Source organism: Arachis hypogaea, chromosome 12, assembly GCF_003086295.3.
Source record: "Arachis hypogaea cultivar Tifrunner chromosome 12, arahy.Tifrunner.gnm2.J5K5, whole genome shotgun sequence".
NCBI lineage: Eukaryota > Viridiplantae > Streptophyta > Magnoliopsida > Fabales > Fabaceae > Arachis > Arachis hypogaea.
In genome coordinates this window covers 59385215-59398704 of record NC_092047.1, presented here as the reverse complement: position 1 = coordinate 59398704, position 13490 = coordinate 59385215, and the positions used below count along the sequence as shown (strand labels likewise).

General features: G+C 40.3%; 1 non-coding gene across 1 annotated transcript; it reads right to left on the bottom strand.

The window, feature by feature from the left end:
* Positions 1 to 12920: 12920 nt before the first annotated feature.
* On the bottom strand, positions 12921 to 13027 carry LOC112731938 (small nucleolar RNA R71). Its single transcript, XR_003167686.1, has one exon. It is a non-coding gene; the product is annotated as a small nucleolar RNA R71 (small nucleolar RNA).
* Positions 13028 to 13490: the final 463 nt, after the last annotated feature.

Below are 13490 nucleotides of genomic sequence, written 5' to 3'. Positions count from 1 at the left end.
TAACGTTCCTAACCCAAGGGTGACCCACGTTAACTTCAACGTTAGTGGCACCAACGTGACCACTAACGTTGCGTCTTGATCCTTCGCACACGTTATTGGGACTTACCTTTTCCAATAATGTTGAGAATCCTCCATTCCCTACGTTAGAGTTCACGTTAGTGTGGCAAACGTGACCTTTAACGTAGGCTTGCCAAATCTTCGAAAACGTTAGTGACACTTACCTTTTTCACTAACGTTTCAAAATGCCCCTACTTACCACGTTAGAGTTCACGTTAACTAGGTTAACATGGCTTCTAACGTGGTGGTGATAGCCATCTCCAACGTTAGTGACAAAGGTGAGTGTCACTAACGTTGGCTCATCATTCTTTCATCTACGTTAGCTTCCACGTTAACTAAGTTAACGTGGGAGTTAACGTTGCTCATAGTGGCTCATTCTAACGTTAGTGACAAAGGTGAGTGTCACTAACGTTGGCGATTTTTGCTCCCTCCACGTTAGCTTCCACGTTAACTAAGTTAACGTGGCAACTAACGTGGCTCAAAGTGGCTTAGTCCAACGTTAGTGACAAAGGTGAGTGTCACTATCGTTGGCCATTCTTTTGCTTCCCCATGTTAGAGTCCACGTTAACTGAGTTAACATGGCTCTTAACGTGACCAATATGAGCTTGGTCCAACGTTAGTGACAAAGGTGAGTGTCACTAACGTTGGTTTCATTTCCTTCTTCCACGCTAGAGTTCACGTTAACTTAGTTAACGTGACTCTTAACGTGGGCTATGATGCCTTCGAGGACGTTATTGGCGATTACTTTTCTCATTAATGTTGCAAGCTAGCTCCCATCCCACGTTAGTGGTTACGTTAGTTAGACTAACGTGGCTGCTAACGTGGTTCTTCCTTGCTTCCTTTGTTCTGAAATCAAGCAATAGAGTACATCAAAGTTCTAATTCAAATCATGAGACATGCATCATCCAGTTTGTTATACAATTCTTGCATAATTCTCATGAAATCATGTAAAGTGCACAATGTTTGCTTGAATCAAGATGTAAGTGAAATTCTACCCAAAACTTGCTTATTTCCTAAGAAAATGCATGAAACTACCTTAAAACAGTAAAGAAAAGGTCAGTAAAACTGGCCAAAATGCCCTGGCATCACCGATGCTCCTTACGACTTTCCCTTATCCTAGTTACATCCTGACGCACCTGGACATCCTTTTCCTGATAATCCCGGACACCCTATACCAGCTCAACCTTTGAATGAGGTGGTACCTGAGCCTATCATTCCTGATGAGCCTAAGTTAGCTGGTGACTACGTACCTATGATACCACCAGAGTGGGATTTTCCCCCTGAGCTGATCCCCGACTTTCCACAGCCTGATGAGCCGGCACTACCGGACGGTGGGACAGCTCCTATATACGCGAACGGCCCTGTGCTCGCGAATGTTTTTGTACATAGTGACAGCAGTATTTTTGGTGGATCTGAGGATATAGTTGTAGCTGTGGACGATGAGGAGGAGGAGGATCCTGAGATAGAGATAGAGCAGGATGAGGAGATGGACGAGCCTCACGGTGATTCTCCGAACGGCCACGTGTAGATATAGTTTGAGTGCGGAAGGGGCATTCTTTTGATGACACTCTAGTCTGACATTATCTGATAGTTAGTCTCTCACTTGTGTTAGTACACCCGAGAGCTAAGAGCTATATAGTGGTTAGGCTAGCCTGGGTGCCAGTTTAGCGACTTTTTGTATGGGCCAGGCCCTGGGAGTGTCGTGTATATATTAGCTGCGTAGGATGACGAGGATGTAAACTGACTTGATCTTGTGTAAACGCTACATGTTTTGTTATAGTGTACCTGACGTATATTATCAGCTGTGTTTCTTTGTTTATTTATGCTTCCTTTCTATTTCTCTCAATGTATGCCTGTTTATCTTACCTTGTTATCCACAACGATATAATAAAAAAAAAGTGTTACCCATAAAATTGGCATCGCTCTAACAAGGAACATGCTCATATATTAAAGAATAGTTAATAATTAGGAAGGATAAGTTAGTAACACTTAGCTTCTTGTATGACCATGGCATACTGGGAGTTGGGTCGTTACAAGTTGGTATCAGAGCAGTTCGTTCCCAATAGAGCCTGGGGAGTGGACTGACTATGCTTCATTGCATACTCTGCTTGTGTGTCTCATGCTGTTAGGGTATTTTTAAGATACATTTGGCATGAATGTCTATGAGCGCTCATTTTGAAAATGTTCATGCCTAACTTGAAATATTAAGACTGATCACCTTAATGTTGATTGTTTGGTGTGGATAGGACAATAATGACTGCGAATAGGCAAAGTTTAATCGAGTTTCGAACGGCGAATCTATGCGAGGCATAGCTATCCTCATAGCTGTTATGATCTCCATGGTTATGGTTATGTCAGATTTGGATGCTGTAAGGAACGAACGCTTATTTTACTTGTGAGGAATCTGGACACAAAGCTAGGGTCTACCCAAGAAAATTTGCTCGAAATCCAGTATGAACCCAGCAATAAGGTCGAGTGTTTGCCATGACCGCTAATGATGCTATGCAATCAGACGCCCTGATCCAAGGTCAGTGTTACGTCAAGAATCGATTTTTAACTGTACTGTATGATTCGGGTGCATCGCATTCCTTTATTTCTTTAACTGTTGCTCGTGAGTTGGGACTAGATTTCTCTGAGTTGAACTTTGATCTAATTGTCCATACACCTGCATCCCAAAATGCTTTGACTAGTTTAGTGTGCCTGCAAGTACCATTCACTATTAGGAACAGAACTTTTATACATTATCTAATCTGTTTGCCTCTATGTGGTTTACAAGTTATTCTAGGGTTAGATTGGTTATCTAAGTATCATGTTTTCCTTGATTGCTATGAAAGAACTGCTATTATTCCGTCTGATAGTTTAGATATTAAACCATTTCTATCTCATATTTTATATCTGAATTCTGTAAGAGTTACATTAGATGGGAGTGATTGTGAGGGATACGTTCTGTTAGCGGCTAGCTCAAATGATAGTGAACTAAGCTTAGAACGAATCCAAGTGGTGAAAGAATTTCCTAATGTTTTCCCGGACGACATACCTGAATTTCCTCCTCAGCGAGAGATAGAATTCAGCATTGAACTTGTACCTGGAACCGGACCGATTTCCATAGCACCGTACCGGATGTCACCACTGGAACTTGCAGAGTTGAACAAGCAATTGGATGAGCTACTTGGAAAGAAATTTATTTGTCCCAGTGCATCACCTTGGGAAGCTCCGGTGTTACTAGTAAAGAAGAAGGATGGTGGAATGAGACTTTGCGTAGATTACCGACAGCTAAATAAAGTCACTATCAAGAACAAGTATCCACTTCCACGGATAGATGATTTGATGGATCAGTTAAAAGGTGCAACTGTGTTCTCGAAGATTGATTTGCGATCGGGCTATCACCAGATTCAAGTGAAAGAGTCGGATATACCGAAGATTGCATTTAGAACTCGATATGGTCACTATGAGTATACGGTTATGTCGTTTGGACTAACTAATACTCCTGCGATTTTCATGGATTACATGAATCATATTTTCCGTCCGTACCTTGATCAGTTCGTAGTAGTTTTCATAGACGATATTCTCATATATTCGAAGACAGAAAGAGAGCATGAAGAGCATCTAAGGACTGTATTGCAGATACTAAGGACTCAGAAGTTATATGCTAAACTATCAAAGTGCGAGTTCTGGACAGAGAAGGTGGCATTTTTGGGACATGTTATATCACAGGGAGGAATTGCAGTGGATCCTTCAAAAATTGAAGCAGTAGTGCAATGGGAACCACCTACGACCGTTACAGAAGTTCGGAGTTTTCTCGGACTTGCTGGATATTACCGGAGGTTTAATAAAGGGTTTTCACAGATAGCCTTACCTCTGACTTACCTTACACGAAAGGAAGTTCCGTTCATTTGGACGGCTGAGTGTGATAGAAGTTTCAAGATGCTTAAGAAAAAGTTAACAACTGCACCTGTATTAGTACTACCCGACCCGCAGAAACCTTTTGAAGTATACTGTGACGCCTCTCATAAAGGACTTGGATGTGTGCTGATGCAAGACAAAAATGTGGTGGCTTATGCTTCCCGGCAGCTGAGACCTCATGAACGAAATTATCCGACACATGACTTGGAGTTGGCTGCAGTAGTGTTTGCTCTGAAGATCTGGAGACACTATTTGTATGGCGCTCAACTAGAAGTTTTCTCTGACCACAAAAGTTTAAAGTATATCTTTGACCAGAAGGATCTTAATATGCGACAGTGAAGATGGATGGAGTTCCTAAAGGACTATAATTTTAAGTTAAGTTATCACCAGGAAAAGCGAACGTGGTGGCAGACGCATTGAGCAGGAAGAATTTGAGTATCTCTTGGATGATGATAAAGGAAGAAAAGCTACTCGCGGAATTTGAGGACCTTAAGTTGGCTATGACTGAGACGTCAAGTGGAGTCCGTTTGGCCCAATTGCATATAACACCTGATTTTAAGATTAGGATTCAGCAAGCACAAGCACAGGACTCAGAAATGATGACGATGCTGAGACAGATGAAAGTAGAGAAACCAGAAGCTGTAAGACTAGATCGTAGCAGTCTCTCGAGATACAAGAACAGAATTTGTTTGCCAAGCTCTGGAGATTTGCGGCAAACGATTCTTGCAGAAGCTCATGAAAGTAGATTTTCTATGCATCCTGGAGTAACAAAGATGTATCAGGATTTGAAACGAATGTTCTGGTGGCCGGGCTTGAAGAAAGAGGTAGCTGATTATGTCTCAAAATGTTTAACCTGCCAGAAGGTGAAGGTGGAACACCAGAAACCGTTAGGAACCCTACAACCCTTAGAAATACCACAATGGAAATGGGAGCAGATCACTATGGATTTTGTCACGGGATTGCCAAGGACCTCAACTGGACACAATGCCATTTGGGTAATTGTGGACAGGTTGACAAAGTCAGCGCACTTCCTTCCGATTCGAGTTGATTATACCTTAGAAAGGCTGGCACGAATATATATTCAAGAAATTGTACGATTGCACGGAATACCTTCGTCAATTGTTTCAGACCGAGATCTGAGGTTTACTTCCAGATTCTGGGGAGCTTTCCAGAAAGCGTTGGGAACAGAATTGCATATGAGTACAGCATACCATCCTCAGACAGACGGACAATCAGAGCGGACAATCTAGACATTGGAAGACATGCTAAGATCTTGTGTGATGGATAACCAAGGCAGTTGGGATAGGTATTTGCCATTGGTCGAGTTCGTCTACAACAACAGTTACCAACAAAGTATTGGGATGGCACCATATGAAGCTCTCTACGGAAGAAGATGTTAGACACCATTGTGTTGGAATGACGACGGAGAAGCTAGTGTCTTAGGTCCAGACTTAGTGCAAGAAACTACTGAGAAGATAAAGGGGATCCGCCAGAAGATCCAGACAGCACAGAGCCATCAAAAGAGCTATGCCGATAATAGACGTAGACCCTTAGAGTTTAGTGAGGGAGACCATGTCTTTCTTAAAGTAACCCCGACTACTAGAATAGGTAGAGCCCTTAAAACTAAAAAGCTTAACCCTCGATACATAGGACCTTTTCAAATACTTAAAAGAGTCGGTCTAGTAGCTTACCAAGTAGCCCTTCCTCCATATCTGTCAAATCTTCATGATGTTTTTCGTGTCTCGCAACTTAAGAAATATATTCCCGATGAGAGTCACATTTTACAACCAGAGACAGTACAGTTACGAAACGATTTGATATATCAAGCATCACCAGTTCGGATCGTAAAAAGAAGTGATAAGCAGCTAAGAGGCAAAACTGTTCACTTGGTCAAAGTAGCTTGGGGACAAAGAGGAGAAGAAGAGCACACTTGGGAACTGGAAGATAAGATGAAAACTGATTACCCACATCTATTCTCAGGTAACTGAAATTTTGAGAGCAAAATTTTCTTTTAGGAGGGTAGAATGTAACAACCCCGGTTTTCGAGAACGCGAAATCTTTTCTGAAAGTACGGATTTCTCCAGAAGATCAGTAAGGGGAAAACCTTTGATATATCATCAAGTATCTCAATCCTCATTGTCATTATGTCATCTTTAAGTTAGAACCTTTTCCGAGACAAGCTCGATAACGCGGTCGCGAAGAACCTAGTTTTTGAACCGTATCGGTTAGGAGTTTTGATTCAGTTTTTCGTAAATAGTCTCAGTTTGACAAACCTGACTCAATTTATGAGAGAAGAGAGATAATAGGATGATATTATCATTATATTAGTATTAGAAGCTTCTTGAATAATATTATAAGGTTACCTGGTCAGTTTTAGTTAAAAATAGAAAACCGGTTTAACCGGGTTCACAGTTTACTGGTGCAGCTTAGCACCAGCACTCTCTGATGACTTTAGCAATGCTAAGGCCTCATTATACATGTCTTATTCTCATAATAAATATGTTACTAGTGTCATTTATGCTAGTAGCTCAGAAAATAATTTTTAGAGATGTTTTCACAAGTGTTCCGATACATCTAGTTTTAGTAGTTATACATCTGAGATATTTTAATATTATTTTAATCCATCTCCAAGCCAACCAATCACAACTCACCCTATACCCCCAAAACCCCCAAGGCTGGCTCATTTTCACTTTGTGGCCGAAAATAGGAAGAGAGAAAAAGAGAGAAAAGTTCTTAGTTCCAAATCTTCAAAGCTTGATTTCTGCTGAACTAAAACTCAAATCAAAACTCCAATCCAACCAAAATGATCCTCTATTCTTTCTCTACATGATCATGTGACTTATCAAGGCTGGAATCAAGGGGAGTTGGCTGCACCATCTCTCTTTTGATTCGGTTTCAAGGAAACATGCTTAAACATGTGTTTTCTTGATGTTCTACCTTAGGAATCATGCTTAACTTGACTTGAGGGCCAAGAAACGTGACTTTACAGCAAGTCTAAGGTTAGAAATCACTTCCTAACATGCTGAGTAAGATTTGGTTAGTTGAGATTTTTTGGATTTAAAGTTGTTCTTGATGTGATTTAGGAGGAAAAAGTGCTTAAGGACCACCTGAAAGTCTAACTGAATTAGGAGCAGCAAAACCAGGTAGGGTATCACGAAATTAATCTTGATTATTTGTGTTTGAGTTGTGTGAATATTGTATGATTTGGCTGTGCTAAAAAGTGGTTGCATATATGATTGATTCTTGGTGAAAATTTGGTGAAATTTTGATGAAATTTGATGAAATTCAAGCTTTAAAGTTCATGTTCTTGGGGCAGATGAAAAAACAAAACCCTAAGCTAAAATTGAGGTTCAATTTGTGTTGAAATCATGTAGAAAATATGGGGTTTTAGTGGCTGCTAATTTATTATGAATTATAGTAAAAATCGGTTGGTAAAAAGACTGAAAAACGGGTAAAAACAGAGAAAGAATCTGAAGAATTTATGAAGAACATGAAGAATACTTTGAGTGTGATGAAGAACAATGAATAATAGGCCTTAGATCTTAAAAAGGGCAAGGAAGTAAAATTTTTGGTGTTTAAGGGGTTATTTGGTAATTTCTAAAAGTTAGGGTGGTAAAAGTAGAAATATTAAAAGTTACGGGTGGTAAAAAGTGAATTTTAAAGGTTAAAAGTAAAAGTAAGTTAATTTTCGAAAATTTAATGATAAAATAATAAATAATAATAAAATATTAAATAATAATATTTAATTAAAAATAATATTTTAATAAAAATAATAAAATAATACGGAAAAGGCAGTTTTCTGTAAAAGTTTTAGAAAGACAACTTTAAGCGCAGAATCTCATAATTACCTTCATAAAACACTTAGGGAGTGGTAAAAACATATTAGTGAGACAAATATAAATAAAAGATAAAAAGTTGAAGAAAAGATAAAAATCGAAGAAAAAGTCTGTAAAGTTTTAATGAGAGAAAAACAGACAGAGACTAGTGAACGAACTAGGGCAACTTAGTTAGTACTTGAGTTGCGACTAGGGTTAGGTATTATATGAAAAGTTAAACTATTTCAGTATAGACTTAATGAACCTATACTTGGGACAGGCTAACTATTCATACCGAAATTTACATAAGCTTTAAATACACAGGTTAAACAGAGAAATCAGAGCAGGGTAAAGAGACTAAGAGCAGAAGGCTTGTTGAAAGGTTAATTGTTGCTTGAGGCAACCCAAGAGATATTGTTTGCTTATTCGTTGCTTAATGCAACCCAAGAGTTTCTGTAGGGAAACTAGGATACCTACAGCAATTTTCCGTTCCCAAGAGTATATTTCCTGCGAGTAGAAAGCAGAGGCTGTCTCAATAGAGCTGCTAATAATTATATGCGCATTTATTTGAACGGAAAATCGTATCCGGGAAATCGTGAACTCGTGACCGGATAAATGTCGGGAATGCAGGTGCTAACCGACACATGAGCTCATGGCCTGTACTAGGGCTAGACATGCATCATTCTTGTCTGTGCATCATTCTTTGTTGCTTTCCTTCTTGTGTGTGAACTATTTCTTTATGTTTGTCTGCTTGAGTGCTATGTCTGTGCTCTATTTCCTTGTGTTCTTCTGTTTGTGTTCTGTTTTCTGTCTTTCCTATCTATTTTTAACTACTGTTTACTACTTTACTGTATTCTAATATCCATCTGCTAATCAGAATCGAATAAATGAATGTAACTAATAACCCTGACCCTACTAAGAACTCCCCAGTTCTTACCCCTTCTCTCCCTTCCTCACCCTCAGATGGAGACGGGCGTGATCTTCTATGAGTTCGAGGACCCTTACGTCTACGAGGATCCGGTACATCACAGTTACTTCATTTTGGGTTTAGAGCCTCGTATTAGACGATATGCGTTACCTAATCAAGCTTTTCAACATCCTCTGTCTAGCCCGCATTTTGACCCCGATGCTCCTTACGACTTTCCCTTATCCTGGTTACATCCTGACGCACCTGGACATCCTTTTCCTGATAATCCCGGACACCCTATACCAGCTCAACCTTTGAATGAGGCGGTACCTGAGCCTATCATTCCTGATGAGCCTGAGTTAGCTGGTGACTACGTACCTATGATACCACCAGAGTGGAATTTTCCCCCTGAGCTGATCCCCGACTTTCCACAGCCTGATGAGCCGGCACTATCGGACGGTGGAACAGCTCCTATATACGCGAACGGACCTGTGCTCGCGAATGGTTTTGTACATAGTGACAGTAGTGTTTCTGGTGGATCTGAGGATATAGTTGTAGCTGCGGACGATGAGGAGGAGGAGGATTGATAAACCAATATTTCATGAGTTCTTTTGTGCTTAATTTGAGTGATTTATATAATCCCTCACCTACTTATTCACATTAATTGCATGGTTTTACTTTTCCTTCCTTATTACGTCATATTGTGAAAAACATGTTTCCTAAGCTTTAAAAATTAATTATTTTAATTACCTTTATTTCCATTCGATGCCGTGATTAGTGTGTTGAGTAGTTTCAGGTTTTCTAAGGCAGAATGACTTAAAGGATGGAAAAATAAACATACAAAAATGGAAGGAGAAGGCAAAACGGAGCTTTGAAGGAAACTGGTATTCACGCGATCGCATGGACGACGTGATTGCGTGCCAAACACGAATCAGCAGCGACGCGGCCGTATGACTGACGCGACCGCGTGCCTTAAGCAGAACGCACATGACGCGGTCGCATGACTGACGCGATCGTGTGGCAAGGAAAAGCTCCAAATGACGTGACCGCGTGACTGATGCCAGGGCATCTTGGCCAGTTTCACTGACCTTTTCTTTACTGTTTTTAGGTTAGTTTCATGCATTTCCTTAGGAAATAAGCTAGTTTTGGGTAGATATTCACTTACACCTTGATTCAGGCATACATTGTGCATTTTACATTATTTCATGAGGATTTTGCATAAGTTTAGTGACAAATTGTATGTTGCATTGCCCATGATTTGGACTAGAACTTTGATGCACTCTATTGCTTGATTTCAGGACCAAAGGAAGCAAGGAAAGGGAGGAAACTTGCAAGGTTAATGAGAAAAGTGATTGCCAATGACACTCTCAAAGCCATCATTGCCCACGTTAAGAGTCACGTTAACTAAGTTAACGTGAACTCTGACGTGAAAAAGGGAAGTTGAGCCAACGTTAGTGACACTTAACATTGTCACTAACGTTGGCAAACACTCATGAGTGGCCACGTTAGAGCCCACGTTAACCTAGTTAACGTGGCCTCTAACGTTAAAGGGGGAAGAGAAGCCAACATTAGTGACATTCAACATTGTCACTAACGTTGGCTTAAGGATGCAACACACCACGTTAACTCCCACGTTAACTTGGTTAACGTGGGAGCTAACGTAAGAAGTGAGAGTTGTCGACAACGTTAGTGACACTCAATATTGTCACTAACGTTAGAAGCAACCACACAACCCCCCAAGGAGCCACGTTAACTTCCACGTTAACTTAGTTAACGTGGAAGCTAACGATGAGGAATGAATGATGAGCTAACGTTAGTGACACTCAACATTGTCACTAACGTTGGGATGGCTAAGAATGGCCACGTTAGAAGCCACGTTAACCTAGTTAACGTGGACTTTAACGTGAGATCTAGGGGCACATTGGAATGTTAGTGACAATGTTGAATGTCACTAATGTTCTCGAAGGTTGGCAAGGCCACGTTAGAAGCCACGTTAACCTAGTTAACGTGGGCTTTAACATGAAGCAAAAAGGGGCACACTAGAACGTTAGTGACAATGTTGAGTGTCACTAACGTTCTCGAAGGTTGGCAAGGCCACGTTAGAAGCCACGTTAACCTAGTTAACGTGAGCTCTAACGTGAGGCAAAGGGGTACATTGGAACGTTAGTAAAAATGTTAAGTGTCACTAACGTTCTCGAACTTGTACTTTCACTAAATGATTAACACCCCTTACGCCCTGAGCTAAAGTCTCTGCCCACTTAACACTTTCTCTCTGCAAGTAAAGCCAAGCCCAAATGAAGAAAAGAACTGCTTCAAACTCAAGATCCAAAGGCCCAAGACTTGAAGAGCAAACTAGAAGCTGAGAAGGGTAGTATATATAGGAGTAGCTTTGAATTGTAAAAAGGAGTTCTGGAGGCTGGGAGAGGAGAACTACTCTCTGTATTTTACTTTCTCTGCATTTTTTAGTTTTATGATGTATTCTCCATCTTTGTTTTCATCTTCTAGAGCTATGAACAACTAAACCCCTTTCATTGGATTAGGGAGCTCTGTTGTAATTTGATGGATCAATACTAATTTTCATTATTCTTCTTCTATCTTTTCTCTTGATTTTACTTGAAAGCTTTCGATCTTCATCCAATTGAGTAGTTATCTTGGAAGAGAAGCTATTCAAACTTGGATCTCTTTTGAACCTTGAAAGAGGAATGAAGAGATCAAGCTAGAAATGCTTTCTCATGCTGGACCAAATTGGGTTTGGATGGGTATGTGACTATAACCCTCTCAATACTTGATTTGGAAAATGCATGTGGTATAATCAGTGACCATACTTCATCTCTTCTCATGAGCAATTGACCAAGGAATTGGCTATTGATCAAGATTTGAGAGATTGAATTGCAAGAAATTGTAATTCAATCACTTAAGATTGCCAAGGAGATCAATGAGTGCATTGATTGAGGAAGAGATGAAAATGAACTTGATCCGGAGAATCGCAACATCTCCTAAGCCCAATGAACTCCCCATCTCTGATCTTACCCATTCTCTTTAATTTCTGCTATTTACTTTTATGAGCAAATCCCCCATTCCCATTTACAATTCTGCAATTTATTTTCAGTCATTTACTTCCAGTCCTTTAATTCTAGCATTTACTTTTCTGTTATTTACATTCCCGCCATTTTATTTTCTGCAACTCTCAACCCAAATTCTGGATTCGCTCAACTAGAACATTCTTCTAATTAAAGTTGCTTGATCAATCAATCCCTGTGGGATTCGACCTCACTCTATTGTGAGTTTTTACTTGACGACAAATTCGGTACACTTGCCGAAGGGAGATTTGTTGTGAGACAAGTTTTCTGTGCATCAAGTTTATGGCGCCGTTGCCGGGGATTGATTGTGCATCAACAATGATTAAATTGGAAGATCACTAGATTGAGCATTTTTATTTTGTGAATTTCATTTTCTGTTTGAGTGATTTACTTTTTTGTTTTAGTTAAACTTCTTCCCTTCCCCGTCTACTCTTTTGTTCTTCTTTGTTATTTTCAATTCTGTTTGCTAACCCACTAACTGTTTGATATATTGCATCACCCACAACTAACAGTAATTCTGACACAAATACTTTCTGCACCTATCTTTTCTTGCTTGCACTTGATGGTTGTATGACAGGGAGAAGAAGCGGGGCTTCAACTTCCTTCGATTCTGAACCTGAGAGGACCTTCCTTAGATTAAGGAGGGAGGCAATAGGAAAGAAAGTGGTTGGTGCTGAGGAAGAAGAGGAATTCTTTGAAACAAACATGGAAGACAACATGGAAAACCATCATGAAGAAGAAGATCACAACCATGGGGGAGGAGGTAGAGCAAATCATGCTGCGGAGGATAGAAGAGTTTTGGGCTCTTACATCAATCCAAACCCAGGAAATTGTGGAAGTAGCATCCAAAAGCCAACAATCCATGCCAACAACTTTGAACTTAAACCACAGCTTATCACCCTTGTTCAGAACAACTGTTCATTTGGAGGAAGTGTTTAAGAAGACCCCAATCAACATTTAACCACCTTCCTGAGAATATGTGACACAGTGAAGTCTAATGGTGTTCATCCTGACACCTATAGACTGCTCTTATTTCCATTCTCACTCAGGGACAAGGCAGCCAAATGGCTGGAATCTTTCCCAAGGGAAAGCTTGACAACTTGGGAAGACGTGGTGAACAAATTCTTAGCAAGATTTTACCCTCCTCAACGAATCAATATGCTGAGAGCTGAGGTCCAAACTTTCAGGCAACAAGATGGTGAGACTCTATATGAAGCATGGGAGAGGTTCAAGGACTTAACAAGGAGGTGTCCACCTGATATGTTCAACGAATGGGTGCAGCTGCACATTTTCTATGAAGGACTCTCTTATGAGTCAAAGAAGGCTGTAGACCATTCATCCGGAGGATCTTTGAACAAGAAGAAGACTATTGAGGAAGCCATAGATGTTATTGAAACAGTAGCAGAGAACGACTACTTCTATGCTTCCGAAAGAGGGAACACAAGAGGAGTAATGGAGCTAAACAATGTAGATGCTCTGTTGGCCCAAAACAAGCTCATTACCCAGCAGCTGGCTGACCTCACCAAGAAGATGGAGATGAACCAAGTAGCAGCAATCTATACTTCATCAACAATCCAAGAAGGAGTGAATGAAGAAGCAGAGGGGAGTCAGGAGCAAGCCAACTACATTGGGAATTCACCAAGGAAAAACTATGATCTATACTCCAAGACCTACAACCCTGGATGGAGAAACTACCCAAACTTTGGGTGGGGAAGTGAGCAAGATCAA